The following is an 18,767-nucleotide window of genomic DNA, read 5'->3' on the forward strand; positions in this document are numbered from 1 at the left end:
TTATTTTGACTGGGAAAGTTTCTGAAGCATTTTGAATGAACTGTTGGCTGAAACGTTGTGACATAACTGATAAATACTGCTATGTGATTGTCACAAATGGGCAATGTTTTTCAATGTATTTATATTTTAAAATTTATATACTTTTTTTGTACTGTTTTCATATATTTTTTTTCTTAATTTAATTTTTTTCACATTTTCATATTTATTGTTATAGACAGATCGCTGCTCATTTCCATTCTGGCTTAGCCTCCGTTGTGGCCTAATTTGAATTTGTGCTGTTGCTTTTGCTATCGTCATGTGGCTTTTGCCTTTGTGTTGTTGTTTTTGATCTTATGTAGAGGCTTTTGCATTTGTCTAGTGGCTTTTGTATTTGTGTTGTTGCTTTTGTATTTGTGTTGTGGCTTTTATCGTGTTGTTGCTTGTGCTATCATGTTGTGGCTTTTGCATTTGTGTTGTGGCTTTTGCATTTGTGTTGTTGCTTTGACAGATTTGTGTTGATCTGTCTGGGCCGCTATAAAAAAACCACTGTACACTACCTGCTGAGCACCAAACAACAGATATACACAGTCAGCAACCAACTAACTGGTGAGCATAGTGGAGCATTTAGATAGCTAAGAAGAGAGAATTCCCTCAAGAAAAAAAAAGTGAATACTGAACTTACATTTGCCAGATGGCCAGAAACACAACTCTAGTGATGATTTGCACAGCATAGACATATGGGCCTCATTGTAAACAATAACACATCCGTGTGTATGCAATAACATAAGTGGACATAAAATCCTACACAAAAGGGTGCAATTCATTCCTGTAATAACAATAGCAGCTTTGACCTTATTGAAGGACATGAGAAGGGGTATTTACAGACCACGCCACGCCGACCAAGACTGGCTTATCAGCTGTTCAAGATTTCCTAGAGCAAGGGCCTTTTTTGCTTACAAGTGTCTGTCTTGGTGACAGGGGCAGCAGTTCAGTCAGGGCCGTGCCAGTCGTCCTTGAGCCGCACCATGCCAGCTGTATGGGATGGGATCATCCGTGTGTCAGTCAGTTATTTAAAGTTCCATATGATGTGGTTGACCAGGCTAACTTTAAATTGCAATTTGCAGCCAGAAACAGTTTTCCTGCTGTAATTGGAGTGATCTATCCTATCAAACAGCATTGTTGAGAACAGACAACAAGTTGGGATGGTGTGTGGTGGGTGGCTTTTTGTTAAGCATTTAATTTATAAGTTAAATTAATTCAAAATCAGCTCCTCTAAAGCCCATGGGAGCATATACAATGATGGAGACATGCCATCTTTTTCCTCCTTGAGAATCCGCACAATCCAGCTAACCTGTTTGCCCGTGCCCGTTATTTACTTACTGCATAAAGTTGCAAAATTATGAATAGTCTCACCTTTTGCCTGGTACATTGTTTTCTGTATGTTCCATCTGTATGTAGGCTAAATTGAAAATAATCACTGTCATATCAGTCATGTCAATCAAGAGAAAGTGCATAATGTACAAGTAAAATACCCCATTCTGCCGAGAGACATGCCAGGACCCCACTGCATTAAGAGCCCCCGCTACTCTCCCACTCCCTTTGTTATCTGTTATTATTTATGCCAGAGGACAAGGGTCTTTTTTCTGGACTCTACCTCTGAAAGCAGCACCTCCACCTCACGCTCACTGAAATTTTCCTCAGGCCAAACTTGCCATTAGTTTTTTCCCCATTTTTCCTGACTGTAAAGAGAGGAGTAGTCCAGCTGCCTATATACTCATTAGCATATTAAATATGGCCGGAGTGAAAGTGGAGTATGGTGGTTGTGTGTGTACACTCAATTTCGCTACATTTGGGTATGAATTCTACACAAGGCTTTGTACGTGAGACCCCTGGTAAGTAAGTAAACATAACTTAAAGGTAGGCTGATGATGGCACATCAGTCAGCTTTCTTTCACCTACGTGCATGCAAACAAGCTTACAAATGGGCATGAAGACATGAGACAATTTATGTAAATTTGAAGGTACAATTAGTGTTTTAAAGTCAAACTTTAAAATTTGTTCATTTGATAAGGAAAAATGAATAATTTTCATCCATAAGTCTTGCACACAAGTCAGAGATATATTTTTTAGTATACTTCATTTATCTAAACATAAAAGATATAGCATGCAGTTTTTCCTTTACATAATGTATTGTCTTACTCTAGTGGACAGGAAACCATGGTTAACCCTGGTGTATATTGTTCAATCAAGCCATGTCAGCTTTAGTTGAAGGTGATAAAGGAGTAAAGGAAACAACTGAAATAACACAGGGAGGAAGACTCAAATGCAGAAATTGGAGAAACACTGTAAAGAACTGCTAGAAATTTACAGTGGATTTACAACAATATACTGTATTCCATAATAATTGTTAAAATTGTAATTGTAAAAAATGAAATATGCGCTTTCATCCCTTTGTCCCTTTTTATCCCTTTCCATTTGTACTGATTATTGGAGACTAATGTTTCTGTTTCAATGACAACATTTTTCTATTAATCAAACTTCCAAACTCATTTTTGAGTGACAAGAGGCGTCTGGCTGTTTTTGAGCTTGACTTCGGAGAGCACAGCTTCTGTGGAGAGCAGTCCACACGGACTTCACCCTAGAAGGTAACCATACGCTTTTCGTGTGAAATTGGGATCGTCCACGTCCACCATTGTTTGTCTCCATGATTATTGAACTGCTGACATGTCAGATAATTTTTCATTAGGTCTGTTTCATTAGGTTAGATTGCTAAAATTGGCAAGCAAAGCTCTGTAGTTCGAGCATTGTTTGGTAGATAACAGCAAACGGGATGTTGTTTTCACCGTTTCATTAAACTGTTTTGTAAATAAGGTACACTATAGACTCAACTGAAGCCAGCCAACAACCAGTAAAGTTAACTTTGTTAAAGTTACTGTCCCACTGCAGGGTGAAGAAGTAGCTAACTTGTGTTTACTTGTGCTACTGTAGAGCCGACTGTACAACTGCAGTGGAAGTCGAAGAAGTTCGGGGAGATTTTCAAAAACAAGTGGGGGCCTGGACTTAACAAAGTGTCTCTGAGCAGATGGAGAAGTGAGATGAGTAAGTGTGTCATTCCCAGGAGCAGCATTAAAACCAGATCAAAACACATTTTATTGTGTCTGTTCATTTAAACTGAATGATATTGTCATGTTAGCCTAGCATTACCACGTTTGGCTAACATACAGTACTTTGCTGTTCCTAGATGCTACGAGTTTTTCTTGTATCACACTGAAGCTGAAAATACATATTTGTTGTCAAAGACAGCAAGTCATAGAACTTTCCAACAGTTCATAAGTTTTTTTTAACTGTTTGCTTATTTTATAGGTGCTTGTCATTGGTGATGGAGGATACCAGCCAAACTATGCAGTCGCCCTCTCTCACTGGTCACTCCATCTCCTCTCACTGTCTCCCTGTCACATTTGCTGTCATACAGTTCACATTTACTACAAAAGACTTGTTTCCAAGCTAGACTGTGATACAGTTCTGTTACTGTACTGAGGAAATGTAATAAACTACAGCAATATTTTATTATATGTGTGTTCTCTTAATTTACCCTTTATTTAATCAAAAATAAGTAGCAAAATTAACATGCTGGCATATACTGTAAAATTACAGTAGGGGCCAGTTGTCCTGCTGTCATATACTGTAATCCAATATACAATATTGTGATGTTTAAATACATTATAGTATATGCACTGTAAAATAACAATAAAATACTGGCAGCAGACACACCAATATTTTACTGTTATTTTACAATGAAATTCTTTACAGTGAAGGCACTGTATTCAAAGGGAACAGTCTTTCCAACAAGTTTGGTCAACAAGTAGACAGTCAATGACACAGGCAAGGAGTAGACAAAGTCGAGGTCAGAAAAACTTGCTTGGACCATTACACCAGGAATACTAAACTCTAGGGAATAATGTTGCAACAGTTGACTCAAAGGACAAAAATGAACTGGCACAGAGGAAAAGGAACACAAAGACTAATACACCTGGCAATGAGATACAGTTGAAATGAATCAGGGCGGGACATACAATCACACAGGCAGGAAACACGAGCAGGAAGTGAAGAATCTGGAACAAGAGGAGGGGTGAGTAGAGCAAAAATAAAATAAGAAACAATGCATGAATGACAAAATATAAGCTAGAGAGTCAGGGTAAACGTGGCTGAAAAGTGAGGTGCCACACTCTTCCTAAACCCAACAAGTAATGTGTTTTTGATTAGTGATTTAGGGGTGATATTTGTGGTAATTGTTTTCATATAAAATTCTTTTTAGGAGGTTGATAGCCCAGTACTTCTTGATAAGAAAAAGCTAAACATTTAGTATCTACTTAAAGCAAGTTATGGACTTGTCCAAACCCTGATAATAATAATGAGGTCAGTTCAGCACTTTTTGACTCACAGAGCAATTGATTGGTCTTGCAGTGATTAATTACTTATTTTCCCCTCTCTTTTGGAACAAGACACACAGCCCCACATGGTCATGCATCAAGGTGTAGCCATTCTTCTGTTGTGTTGGAAAAGGTGGACACATAGCTACACAAGCCAACTCACCCACCTGCTCAGCAGGTAGGTTCATGGCTCCATTCCCAAGCCTCTCTCTAATCTCCCAGTAATACAGCTTGAGTCATGATAAAACAGCTCTGATGGAGGCAAATCCTGTTATCTGGAAGGGGGTTGGTGGTGGAGTGAGTGGCAGCCTTTGTTACAGGTGGTGGATGAGTTCAAGAAATGAACCCAAGTGTGGATTTTAGGATTAAACTCACCAGCACAGCATCTAAGGGGTGACACAAGCACTGCATATCTGTGTGTGTCCTTTTGCACATATAGAAAGATGTCCCTCTCTCTCTTTTTGCTTATCTCACACACGCACACATTTCACACGTGAAAGCCTAAAAGCACAGTAGAGCACACATTTTAAAACCAAGGAGGTTGCTTCCTAATGGAAATGCATTTCAGCTGCTGCAACACCTCATCTTCTATATTGCTTTTTCATTGAAAAGAGAGGCTCTTTGACTAGAGGTATACAGCTTTTGTAGCCTTTTGTTCCAACAGTCTCATCTTTCAGAGGGACACATTAGCCCTTTATCCTTTAGAGAAATGCTGGCATATTATTTCTCCTTTATCCCATTTTGTATTCGTCTCTCGCATTCAGATCTAGTCAAAAGAGATATGAAGAAGGCATTATGTGATCCTTACTTTTCTGTGTAAAACTAGGAATAGGCCATCATTTCTCAGTGGTATGTTTTTTGTTTCCTTTCTTACTAGTTATTATGCAGATTAATTTAAAATCACAGATGCTGGAGTCCATTAGATATGTGTTACTCATTAGTGATTTGTCAAGTGTTGATACCACAGTGAAGACAGAAAAAAAAAAAAAATAGATGAAGACCAACAACTTTTTTTCTGGAAAGGTGCAAAAACTTACAGAATAAGATGGTCAAAATGTCAAAGCATGTTTAGTTTGCCTTAGATTAGCATTATGGAGTTACAAATGATAATCTGGTAAACAATGGATAGAGCAGGGATGAATTAAACACTTTTCAGATAACAAGGATAAAAGATAATGTTACAGACAAGCTATTTTTCAAATATGGAATGGTTTTGGTACAATTTGACTTTGAACAGAAGTCGAGTAGAAAGACACACAGTGGTGGGACAGATGAAGCACAACTGTATAAACGTGAATTTTTTTTTGTTATTCTTGTTTTTATTAAAATTGCCTGACAGTGTCCTTCTTAATATGCAATTGCAAACATATTTTATAATTTATCTTAATAAAAAATATAAAATTTTATCTTTAGAACATGTGGCCAAATTTTGAAAGTTACCCCTCTGAATGCATAGGACCCCCATTTTAATCTACAGGAGTTTCTGACAGCTCGTGCGATGTGTCTTGCTGCAATGGAGGGAAGAAATTCCTGGTGAGTGAAAACAGGTGGAAAGCATCTCCCTCCCGCGCTGCAGAACCAAACCAGGGACCAAATTATCTGTGACCTCCTCAAGAATTATCTTTTAATGGACTGTTATGATGAGCAGCTTAAAAGGACAACCTGGAAAATGCTAACAGCCAGAGAAAATCATCCTCAGCTGTTGTAAGAGCTTGACAGGGGAGTGCGAGTGTGTGGCTGACAAACAGAATAAAGAAAAAGCTGCACATGAGAATATACATTTTATGTTGTTGTTCTGTTCTTCAAGATGAGCACCACTTAATGGACTGGACTTTCTGATGGATAATGCTGTATTTGCATCTTCACTGCAAAGACCACTACGTTTTATGATCTAATTTTCAAGAGTAACTACAAGAATCACTTGTTTTTTTTAACTTGAAAGAACATAGATGGATATAACTTTACTCGGCCCTGCACAGTGTCTGCAGGTATTCCTTTCAGCCCGGATACAACCTCAACAACCTTGACCAGTATGGCAGAGCAGCCTGTAGGACTCCTTACAACAGTGGCTGCTGCTCCTAAGCTCACTGCTTTGAGCACAGGGCAACAACTGAGGGCGACTCATTTCTTTTCTCCACTAGTGGCTGTGCAGTACAAGACCAAAGTAAGAGAAACATCAGCAAGAAAATCAACCTTAAATGACACAAGTGAGGGACAACGAGAGAAGTGCTCCTTGGTTGAGCAGGTAGTTTACAGTATATGTGTGGTGTCATAAAACTGAATTTCTGAATTTTGACAGCTATGGCAAGTGATGCTGGGTGTTTTACATGTTTATAAGAAAGAAAAAACGATGAAAAGACAAAGTCAGAAAAAACAACAAACAAAAATTAAGTATTCCTAATCGGGTCTGATTGCACTGGCTTGGTTTGCTCAATTTCTGAAGTGTGAAGCTCTTTGATAGTCTATGATTATCCATGGGTCCTGCCATTCACTGACACAGGCTGCAGGCCAACCAATTAGCCTTTGGTCTGCAGAAAGCATTGCTCGGGCTGCTCGGTAGCTAGCAGTGAAACCCCCACTTATGGTGTCAAGAGGCTGTTTGGTACTTTCATATCGCCTGACACAGTTGATGAGCTATGACTGCTGGACATTCATGACCACAGACGCAGAGCAAACAGGATGATATTATGCTTTGTCAGTCAGTCAGCCCTTCTTCTGTCAGTCAGGTTTATGCTATACAGGGTCCAGACCTGTCACATTATTCTCTGAAATTTCTCATCTTTTGAAAGGAGTATGTACTGTAGGCCTGAATTTTGAAAGAAAGAGAGGCTACATTTTGAGACTGAAGTATCTTCAGATGAATCAATTGAAAAAAGAGTTTATCACTTTAATCCAGTTGTGGCACAAAAATGAAAAGCAGCTTATATCAAACATAATTGTTTATATCATTTGTGATTCTTCTTTTTTACAGTAATCCTAGATCAAATATTGTGTTTGTGCACGTCCTGTTTGATGGAGTGATCTTGAAAATAAAATGTGTCACCTGTTCCATAATCCTTCACGGGGGGGGGTTTAAATATTAATCCCTCACCATTATAAATGCTGACAACAAGAGGAGGGAAAGGGGAAGGGGCTAAATAAAAGCTGGAGGAGAATGGGGGGAAGAATTTCCTAATATATGACTTAATTCTGAGGTAATAATGACCTCTGATGATTGAGCTATTGTACTGTTTTCTTTTTTTTTTTTTTTATCCTCAAGCTCATCCACACCATCACAAGTATCATGTTATTAGCTTCCTCTTTTGACTCTGCGCTGCGTCCACCGAGAACGTCTGAGATTAGTCTTGGATCGGCGCTCAATGTTGCTCCCTTCTGTGGCCAATTTGTATTCACTCGACAGCAGTCTTACAAGTAACGGCACAGAAGAAACAATTAGAGCCATAAAAGCTGATAGCTTGGGGCTCCACAGACCAACTCTACTATTACTGAGTTATTAGATGGTGAGGGTTGTGGGGGTTATCGGGGAGGGGGGCTTTAAATGACAGCATGGGTCTTGGGCAGACAGAGATGGGGATTGAAAAGCAATACGAAGAGAGGAGAGGCAAGAGTTTGAAAAAAAGAGACGAAAAGGAGACGTAGGGAAAGGTGAGGAGAAATGAAAATAAAAGAAAAAGAGTACAGAAGTGAGATGCGGCTTGTCTAACAGTGGGATATACTGGGAATATGAGGCAGGTTGGGATGAGGATAACATGACAGATCAAGGGATGAACTAAGCTAAGCAGCACACAAGTGACTGCAGACAAAGAACAGCTGTTGAGCAACTTGTTTCACACGAAAACCTCAGCAGAAAAGAGGATGAGAGGAGAGCAAAGTAGAGGAGGGGTTTACATGGTTATATTTGTTTCAAGTAAATTAAAGATGCTCTGTAGTATGTGTAGGGTCTGTATTTCCCATTCAGCATGCACATCCTGTTTTGTGCAGCGTGGCCTTTCTTTTCTATAGCAGCAAAATACAAATTAAGTAAGAAGCCACACTTACTTATGCGCATCAATACATACAACATTAAACATGATCAAATCAAATACATACACTTAAAATTACAGGTGCACTCACAATTATTTGTGAGATTTCTTAAAACGCAGTCAAGAAGAAGATGAAGGCAACAGCATCTTGAAGAGTACTTTTCCATGATTAGCTTAGTTTTGTTAGATTAGGTTAGGTTAGGTTAGTTTGGGTACATTTATAGTGCAGCAAAGTTAAAGAAGCTGTTGATGAAAGTCCCATTCATCCTCTCCATGGACCATGTTACATGACTCTTACGTGAGTTGGAGCACTTACATGGCTTGAAGGGGCATGAAGCTTTGGTTGAATCAGATTAACAACTGTGTTAAAAAATATGTGGTTCTGATAAATTAATAATACAAGCTAAGGATGATCAATTACATGAAAGATTATCAAAATTAAATTAAATTAAATGCCCTTACACACTCACACAGGTGTTTTCATTTTTTTAAATTTCTTTGATCATGTTTGATTGATGGCTCCCTCTCCTGTCAGCTTTGTTGCCCCTGTTGAGGTGAAAAACAATATGCACCATTATGATTCATAAAGTGATTATGTGCGCAACCTCCCAGTATTGCTCCACCCATCTTCAACCAAAGAAGCTAAGAAAACTGATCCACCATCATAATTCAAAGCACCTGGGATATTCTATAGTGCCTTTTAAGTATTTGATATCATCAGCTTATTATGTTAAATTTAGTCTGGTAGCAAAGTAGTGAGTAAAGTGCTTTTTTAACATACCCTTCCAGCTAATTCACTTCAATCTCACCCTGCAATTTACTCAAGTCCCAGAATAAAAAGGTTAGTAGAGGCAGTTATGATGCCAGCAACACCAAAGTAAGGAAACTTTTTGCCTGTTCGTTGTTCCCTTTCTTGTGTGCACAATTAATCAAGCCTGAACTAAAAAAACTGTTAGCATGTGTTATTCAAATAAACAATTAGCCATGACACATGTAGCACTTAAGGTAATAGATGGTGCTTCGACGATGATTAGCTCAAATTTATTGTGATGTCGACAGGGTGGCTGTCTGACGCGCGTGTCACTTTTCATTTTTCCTTGAAAGTGCAATGCATAGAGTAATTTGGGCTGAAAGATAGGATGCCATTCGCTTTCTGCTCTCCATCATGCTTTTATACTATATGCCCACAACAGCAAGGGATGATCGGGTTCAGGCTTCCTCATCTGTAAATGGAGTCCTGTCATAACAGCCATTATCCCATTGTTCAGTCTTCCATGTGATACTTCACAGCCTTAATTACAATCCATTGCCTGTTTGTTGGAAAAATACAGACCTCCCAATCCAGTTAAGTATAAAGGGTACAAATTGTGATTACTTGATAATAGACACTGTTAAGTCTGCTCCATTAACCATGCTCCATTTGCATAAACAGGAGTAGGGCTGACCATAAATTGCAGTGGTTTTGCGGAGCTACTTATTGTAATGGAGAACATCTTTTGTGCTCCCCATGTACTACTATTACCTCAGCCGTCAAATGAAAATGAAAAGTAGCATACGCTGGATTGTTATGGAGACACTGAATATTTTGTGCTTGGAAAGACTTTATTTTACTTTATCACAAGTTTTCTGTTTGTTGTCCCTCACTAACCGTGGCAGTGTGGCTGGTATTGTTTTCACCCTGTTTGTGTGTGTGTGTGTTATCATGACAGAATGTGGTCGTGGGAACACCTTCTGTAGCAGGAACTACCACAGAGGTGGTTTTGAGGACTTTACCAGGTGTTTACATGTCTGTAGGCAGATTCTGTTACTGTGATAGCATCACAGCTGTGGAAGATAGAGTCACGAAGCCTCATAGGTGTAGCTGAGCTCAAAATGAGTTTGAAGATGGGTATGGTCCAGTTGATCATCAACATCTTGGCCGGTGTCGTGGCTGGTGTGATCCCGTCACAAGATGGTCTGTAGTGTGTGAATGAAAAAGATTTTGCTTCTTGCAGAACACCAATGTAACCTATGATGCTGCCTTAGATAATGCATCTCTAAATGCAAAAATGAGCGACAGTAGTTTATACATTTACAAGTGAATCCATCTCCACCACCTTTTGACCTAATCAATATAACAAAAGACAAGGCTGCCCTTTGTAAGTCAGTATTTATAAGAAGCATGATAGTATGACATGTAAATAATGATTTAAAAGTTTCTTGAGAATCACAGAAGATGAGGGACAAACTGAAACAAAACAACAAAAAACCATAACATGGTTACTGGTAAAAAAAAAAAAAAAAAAAAAAAAGAATGCTAATGGTAACAGTATCGGTGCCTAAACAAAGGGTGCACAGTTTTTATCTAGTAGGAAAACAAAACAATTTTATTTAAAATATGTGAGGTAATTTACAACTACACCTCTCTCACTTTATTTCTACCTTCCTCCACCTCTCTTCAGTTGGCCTTGCAGCTCTCAGCCTCACCTTGCCCCCTGGGAAAATCCTGAGGAAAGCTTAGAGTAGCTCATTTTAACAATGTTTGGCTTCACCTTTTATTCCCCATCCCCTTGTGTCCTGCATGCAAGCCAAGTCAAAATAACACTTCTGGAAATCAGGTAAAGGCAATATCCCGAGGATACAGTTAGCTAGCACTGTGTTTGGTGTTAGTTAACTCTGAAATAGCAGCTCACACTAAACTCAGTATATGAGTACGAGATACTCTCTCTTTGAGAAAGAAAATCTGCAACAAAGGCATAGATGGATTTTAAATTCATTTATGCAGGCTGCAACAGTGGTATGTTTGAAATAAATCTAACAGAACAGGGTCTTTTCCATTGTTTATTGCTCTTGTCGGCTTGTATATTTATCAGAACCTTCAGCAGTGGTGTGTTTAGGACCCTAGTTCTGTCCATCCAGTTTTGAGGATGTTAATATCTGGTAGTCATTCTCCCTCTGTCTCCTGTTCTCACTCTCTCAGTTCACCTGGGCCTGACTACATCTGCCTTTTAATTGCCTGTGTTTCAATCCCTGCAGTGAAATTCAACACCTCATTAAAGCCTTCAGCAAAACCTGAATCCTTCAGGGAAGAGCAGGCAATTAAAGGGATTTTGGCATAGAGTTCCTGTTGGCTGATTTATTGATTGGCCAACTGTGGTTGGTTATTTGTCTGTCTCACGTCCATCCTTTTTTTTCTTTTTTTTGGTGGGGTATGTTTCTCCTCGCTGTCCTTTTGTGATGCAAAATGACATCTAGTCAGGTCATGAGGTTGTGAAATATTGTGGGTTGTTTTGCAGAATGTTTTCATAACACCTCTTAAATCATATAAGACTGATGACTGGTTTGTAACAGACGAGCCTTTTCAGATTGAGCTTTAGCTACACATTAAAGAAGGAGCAATATCTTCTCAGAGTCTTTAGCTGTAAGATGAATCTTATCAGATTTATACACACAGGTTTTGAGCATTTGGTTTCAAATCACTTATAAATCACATCCCTTACCAGGATTTTTTTTTTCTCCATCAACATGAAGTCTAAAATATTGACAGTCCCTTGGTTTTGGTATTTTCATTGGATAGTTGGAACCAAAAAAGTCTGTTTTTGAGAATAAGAAACAGAGCCATATGCCTAAAGCAGAGAGTGTTTTTGCTTGTAGGTTGTTCGCTGTGTCTGTGAGTGCAAGGCTCACGCTTTAATTTGTGCTGAACCCTGGCAAAGATGATTAATGGAATTCCTATGCACTCGGATCGGTTCTCACAGGTGATTTAAAGGTACAATAATCCTTTACGATATTGCTCTGTGGTTTCAGGGCCATTAAAATAACAACAAATGTGTCAGAGGAACACAAACAGTTCATTTAAAACAGATTGTTGGCCTAGTGCGTGACTGGGACCCAGACACAGGGGAGCTTTTGCTAAGATGTCACTTCTCCGGCTGTTTGCATGGAAGAAAAATGGAAAACATTTAGTCTGGCTCATATCTCAAATTTCCTGGATAATCCACACACTTGCACATAAAGCATTGCCCAATAGAGTAGCTGACTGTTCTTCAAAAGCTTTATGCTCTGGCATGTTTGCATGTTTTTACTTTTACAGGGAGAAAATACACATTTAAAACATTTCTTACTGCAACCACCAAGTGTTATCCATCGTAAGTACATTTTTGCTGAATGAAAATATAGTATGTTCATTTCCCATTTTTATGAAACTGTATGTGTGGTGTGTGCAGAACAGCTTAGCTTTCATTTCGGTGCCCATTTCAATGGGTTATGCAGAGTCACGCATCTTTTGCATTACCTATGCAGCAACTGGGCATTGGAACATACTTGTACCACTTTCCATGCTCTATTAATTTTTTTTCTTTCATAAAAATTCTTGTAAAAGTTCAGGTACCTCTTGGTTACATCTGTACCTGTTTGCTCTCAGACTGGTGTTTATTGATGATATGTGATGTTTATTTTGTGAAATTCATAGGTTGCAATACTAATTTGTTTTTACTTTTTCTCCTTAAAGCCTACCAATAAGGTGTTTGATATTTTTCATTATGTATTGTACTTCAGCTATTAGGCTACTGAGGACTAATTAATATTTAGACATTATTCGATTCAGCTCTATTATTTAGGACTGGTGGTGCCTCTTACCGCTGTATGGATTGCATAAATACATTTTTGATCATTGTGTCAGATGTACAGAAGTTAGAAAAGACTCAGCAAGGACAACACCACTACTCTCTGCCTTATTTTCTAAACTTTTGTGCTATCTTGGCACTTTTATTCTGAAATACTGTATCGTATTGTATAGCTGACTGTTATATTACATACAATCCATACAGTAAAATTACATCTATACACATACATTTACACACATGAAGCTAAATTGATATTAATGAAAAAATCACACACACACACACATATATATATATATATGTGTGTGTGTGTGTGTGTGTGTGTGTGTGTGTGTGTAAATTGTTATCACACAGTCAATCATGATGGTGGGATAAAGCCTGTATCCCTCCAGGTACCACACTCTCGTATGTTCTGAAGTTGAAGACGAGTGCTGTATGTCTCACTCTTTACATCGCCACTCAGTTTCAGAAATCAATATATATCCTAATTACAGCACTTCCGACTGGTCATAATAGTCAGAATAATTCACACTGATCATTCCTTCACCATGCCTTATTTTTTTCTGTGGGGAATAATAGTGAAGCCTGGTAACAGATATCTTTGTGGTGGGTATACATTTGTAATTCATGTTTCAGACTGAGTCTCTACCAGGCCTCTGTTTGATCTATAAAAAGTGGATGGAGAGAAGAGCTTAAGAGTGTCCTGCTGCGCTTCATTTAAGACACAATGATACTTTGCAGTAATTAGGATTCTTTGTTGAAGACAAAACACATTTTAACTGAACGTGCCACTCGTACTCGGGAATTTTGTATGCTGTTCTTCAGGACTGGCAGACCCGCATCTGTAAAGACCTGGATCTAATGATGGCAACCAGGGGAATCATATTCAACATAATCAGACTGTGGCTGAGTGTGGAGCTCTTAACAACAGTATAAAGATATACTTTTGACGTCATATTAAACACAATTGAAGATATTTTGCGCAAATAAACGGGAATGTATTTGTTATTCATATTGTCTCAGACTGGATTCAAGACATTCACCATCATCTGACCCATTTTCATCTCTACTGAATCACCCATTGAACTCCTAAATATCATCGACATAATCACTTTTACTATCAACCATAGGCATGTTCTCCATGACTTCTGCCCAGTGACATCACATTTCAGGACTAAATATTCACATCTTGCGTTGTTTATGTCAGCTGATAACGCTGATATTAGAGCGACCTGGCCAAACTCGCATTCTAAAGTCTGAGACGTCACAGGCTCTGTTTCTTGTCTATTCTGCTTTTTATGTTACCAAAGTAACTGTCAGCTATGTCAATGGAAGCATTACAGCCTTACAGGCAACAATATGACAAACTTAATCAGTAGTGGGTGACAAAGTAAAGCTTTGCCAGTGCATGTTTCCCCTCTGAGACTGTTTGGTACCACAAACCCATGCAAACCTCAACTTGACCTCACTCCATCTCATCTGCTGCTGAAACCAACTCTCCTACAGACTCACTGCCCTTGATGCTACCCCTCCCAAACTGCAGCCTGTACACTGAAGAATACTGAAGAGACCAACTCGGGAATTCTGGGTGCTTGTTAGCCTGTTAGCATGATAGCCTGTGAATCTTACTTAAGATTTCTGCTGCCAGCAGACTCTTATGAGATTCACTGATTAATAAAACATTGTTTTGCATTTTAATTTAAATTCTTTAAAATAATTTTTCTCCAGGTTTCTCTCGGGTTCTACAACTGTCATGATACATCATTAAAATGAGCCGATAGATTTATGTTTATGTACTGAAAATAACACGTACACAATTAACACAGTAAGTGAACTAAAAACACTGAGTAATTTGTTGAGTTCTGCTATCAGCTTTATGAAACTCAAAAGTGGCACAGTAAATTGTGCATCCTTGGAGGTGCTGGAAACTTGGTCTACTCACCACGACCAGGCTGTGCAACACAGCTTTGTAATATTATAGTGTCCTCCATTCTGGGCAGTTTGCACTCAGCTGGCTTAATTCCCTTCACATATTTACTTTGCCTCTGTGTTGCCTCTAGTGAGTCCATTGTGATGAATTGATTTCACTCTGAAATGTTGCAGATACAACAGATCCTTAGATTGACTTCCACTAACAATCTGACATTGATAGCTGTGTGAATGGCAGAAATATTTACTAAAAGTAAATAATATTGACTGAAATATTGACTTATCTGATAAGCTTATGGGCTAATTGACACCAAATCACAGTGATGGCCAATCACAAATGAGCTGTTAATGGTTGTGCTGCTTGATCGGATCTCCTGCATGTTGCTGTTACTGGCAGAGCTGGCTCCCTGCACTCACATACAGTGTTTTGAATTGTTGCCACTGAAACATATTTGTTTTTTTCATTTCTTTTAATGTGTAATTGAATATCCAAAAAAACATAACAAATTAAGTTAAGTTATATTCCCCTCTGTCTCACCTTTTCTCTAGCACTTTGTGGGAAAAGCAAATCCCTCTGCAAAGCAGTGGTGTAGATGGGAGAAGCTACAGGTTGTGTGCTTCTGGCTGTTAGGCACTTAAAACACTAGACACAGCTCTTAGAGAGCAGGCAGAGACAAAGGGGTTCAGTCAAAACAAAGACACTCTGCTAAGCCATTCTCAGACTGAAAATCCTGCTCGTAAAACTCTCTCAGACACCAGGAACACACACACACATATACATGCACACACACACACACACACACACACACACACACACACACACACATACATATACATGCACACACAGTTGACATTGGTTCACTCCTACATTCTGTGAGTTACCTCATTATACAGTTAGTTTAAGCAGGGGGGTAGTACTGTCGGGTAGGAAGGAAACGCAAAACGCCCCTTAAAAAGTTTCTATGTGCAATGTGAAATTTTACAATGTTGGCATTTTTAGTGCTGGCTGAATAACAGTTTGACAGACTTTTTTTCTTGTTTCTAAAACATTAGGTACAGTACTTGCTGGAAATTAATTTACGTCAATTCCGCAAATAGATTCAGATCATCCCAGTCTCATTCAATTGTCTTTAATTATGAAATGCAATAATACAGTAAGCCTTTAACAATGTAGGGGCCAAAGAAGGATGGCTTTCTGTCTTTGTGCTGTTCCCAGGGCCTAATGAAAACCTAGAAAAAAATCAGTGACAGAAGTCATTTTCTAAAAACTTCCAGTAAAAACTTCACACAGCAACTGCAGTATGTTGAGAAAATAGGGCAGAAATATGATGAGATTTCAGATGGTGGAGACTTTCTTAAATATATTATACAAACACATTTTGTGAATTACCCTCACTTGTTGATTAAGTTTTGTGTACAGGTGTGACAACAATGGATGTATTAAAAAATTGGAAAGGGATCCACTGAGGCTACATATGTATGGGGACCCGATTTCTGGTGCCATGCCACTGGGTATAAGGTATAAATAAATCTCATAGTGACAGAACCCCGACCAATGCTTCTCTTAAATGAAAACTTTGACATTTTGAGAAATCTGCAGTTAGCTTAGCCCAGCACATAGACTGGAAACAGGTGGAAAGAGCTAGTCTCTGTTGGTCGAAAGAAAACAAAATCTGCCAACAAGCACCTCGAAAGCTCACAAATTAATGTGTTGTATCTCCTTTGTTTAATCTGGACAAAAACTGAAGTGTATTGTGGGCTGTTTGTCAGAGTATGTCTTGGCCAGTAGAACTTCCTGACGTCGCCACTGAGCAGAGCCAAGAACAGTCTGGCACATAACCCACTATAAAACAGAATATTGTCTTTTTTATGCTTTGATTTTCATATGATTGACCAAACAGATGGATTCGACACGATACCTCAGCCTTGCAGCCATTTTTTCCCAGTGGCCACTTGCAGTATTGCAGTGAAAAATCCCCAGCGGCTCAAAAATCATTTTCCCCATAGACCACAATTGTAAAACAGATGCCTGTAGAACTGCAGCGAGGACACCTCCAGCCATAAACATATTCAATTAATTCTCTTTGTATCGTATATTTTTAAGTCATGGGGTTTTAATCTTTCTAAAACCTTTATACAGTAAAGTTTCATTGTTTTTCTTTCAGTTGTGTCACGGTTGTGTTGTGTCTTGGGAACGAGGATCCTTGCTATGTTAAAGTAAATGAAGGGAAAAGTGAGTGAATGGTACAAAGGTTAGCCTTCTTTTTCACATGTACAGTTATTTTGGTTTCATGGTTTAGTGTTACATTTATTGGTCACTTGCTAGCCTCTGGTCACTTGTTAGCCTTTGCCTCTGTAATGACTTAATTCACTGATATGACACTGTGGGCAGTTTTTCATAATGACCCCCATAACAGTTTTCTTTATGGTATTAATTTCGTAAGTCATTTACCTTATATGTGATAATTTATGTGATCTGCATGTGCCAGCAGTGTCTCATCCTGACTGCAGTGTGCCAAGCCTGTCATCTGTTTGCAACAACCACATTAATTTATTTTATGCCTTAAACACTCTCAGTTTGGAAAAACTATAACTCCAACTTTGGCCTGGATGCAACCTGGATCAACACATTTTATTTTATATGCTCCACTATAAATCAGTGAATGGTTGAATTAAGTCCTGACAAGTGGCTTGTAATAGCTGAATGCCCTCGGAGCTCAACCATAGTATAAGACCTCATAATACATCCATGAGCTCAACCCATGCCTCAGCCCCAATCTTGAAATGTAGCATACATTTGTTGAGAGCAGTGCATTACTATAGCACTACACAGCTTTAATAACAAAAAAGACATGCCATATGAATATGCTGTTCAACATAAAAAGGTAAAGAATTATTTGTAAAAACTTTAGTTATATGTCACATACAGAATCCATTTCTCATCAAAAAATGCCCAAAAGTGACCTTCTTTGTAACGTCACAAATAGATTCACGCTCACCATGTATTAATGATGTCAGCGTTTGTAGGGTTTAACACCATCTTACTTTTCAGAACATTATCTTCATTGTTGGTTGCTGTTGCCATATAAATTCACGGTTTCAAGCCGCAAGTAAGTCCCATAGAAGTCTTATAATACATCCATGAAGTCGCCTAGCATGGCATTTATGACCGCGCAGCATCAGATCCAGGATACAGATGGGAGTAACGCTACTGTGCGTATTCAGTGGGGCGCATAACTCGGAAGTAACCTGGAAGCCAGAAACTTTTTCAGTGTATGTGCTAGGCGAGCATTTTTTTCTCATAATACATCCATGGCCCAGACACTGGAGAAATAGGAGGAACCATCTGCATAATCAAAGCATGAGTAACCTCTTGTTTCTCAGCTGTGTACTTTTTTTTCATATAAATAATCTGTCTAAGGGCATAATTATATCTTTGGAATATATCCATTCTTTGTTGTTGCTGGTGAAATGATAGTGAATGCAGGTGGATTTATATTTGGTTGGCTGGGTTTGTACAGCTCTTGATTTCCAGTCTCTCCTTTTTTGAAAGAGAGAGACAGACAGACAAACAGAAGGTTAAACAGATGCCAGATGTTTTAAAGTGTCTCTAGTGTCTTTGAGTGTGTGCATTTTTCAATTGAAAGCCCAATTCCAAAACCTGCAATGCAAGCAAGCATGTCCAAAGTGAACAGAATATCAATAACCCACCTCTTAAAGAAGTAATGGCCACCTCTGCTCACTCTGAAGGTGACTTTGTTTTAGTAATGGCTGTCACTAGGACCAATGTTGAAACTTGAATTGAT

The 18,767-nt window shown here is 38.7% G+C and overlaps 1 long non-coding RNA gene across 3 annotated transcripts; it reads left to right on the plus strand.

Annotated features, from left to right (window-relative positions):
* Window positions 1–1,452: 1,452 nt before the first annotated feature.
* LOC139628358 (uncharacterized) lies at window positions 1,453–18,184 on the plus strand. 3 transcript variants are annotated; one of them, XR_011692755.1, is made up of 4 exons: window positions 1,453–3,069; window positions 3,343–4,108; window positions 4,482–4,587; window positions 5,887–18,184. It is a non-coding gene; the product is annotated as an uncharacterized lncRNA (long non-coding RNA). The 3 variants fall into 3 exon arrangements; XR_011692754.1 differs by having other exon boundaries at window positions 3,343–4,587; XR_011692753.1 differs by having other exon boundaries at window positions 4,482–18,184.
* The last annotated feature ends 583 nt before the right edge of the window (window positions 18,185–18,767 follow it).

The sequence above is a fragment of the Trachinotus anak genome, unplaced genomic scaffold (assembly GCF_046630095.1).
Source record: "Trachinotus anak isolate AG129_WGS33_773 ecotype Australia unplaced genomic scaffold, CSIRO_AGI_Tana_v1 ptg000011l, whole genome shotgun sequence".
NCBI classification, from domain to species: Eukaryota; Metazoa; Chordata; class Actinopteri; order Carangiformes; family Carangidae; genus Trachinotus; species Trachinotus anak.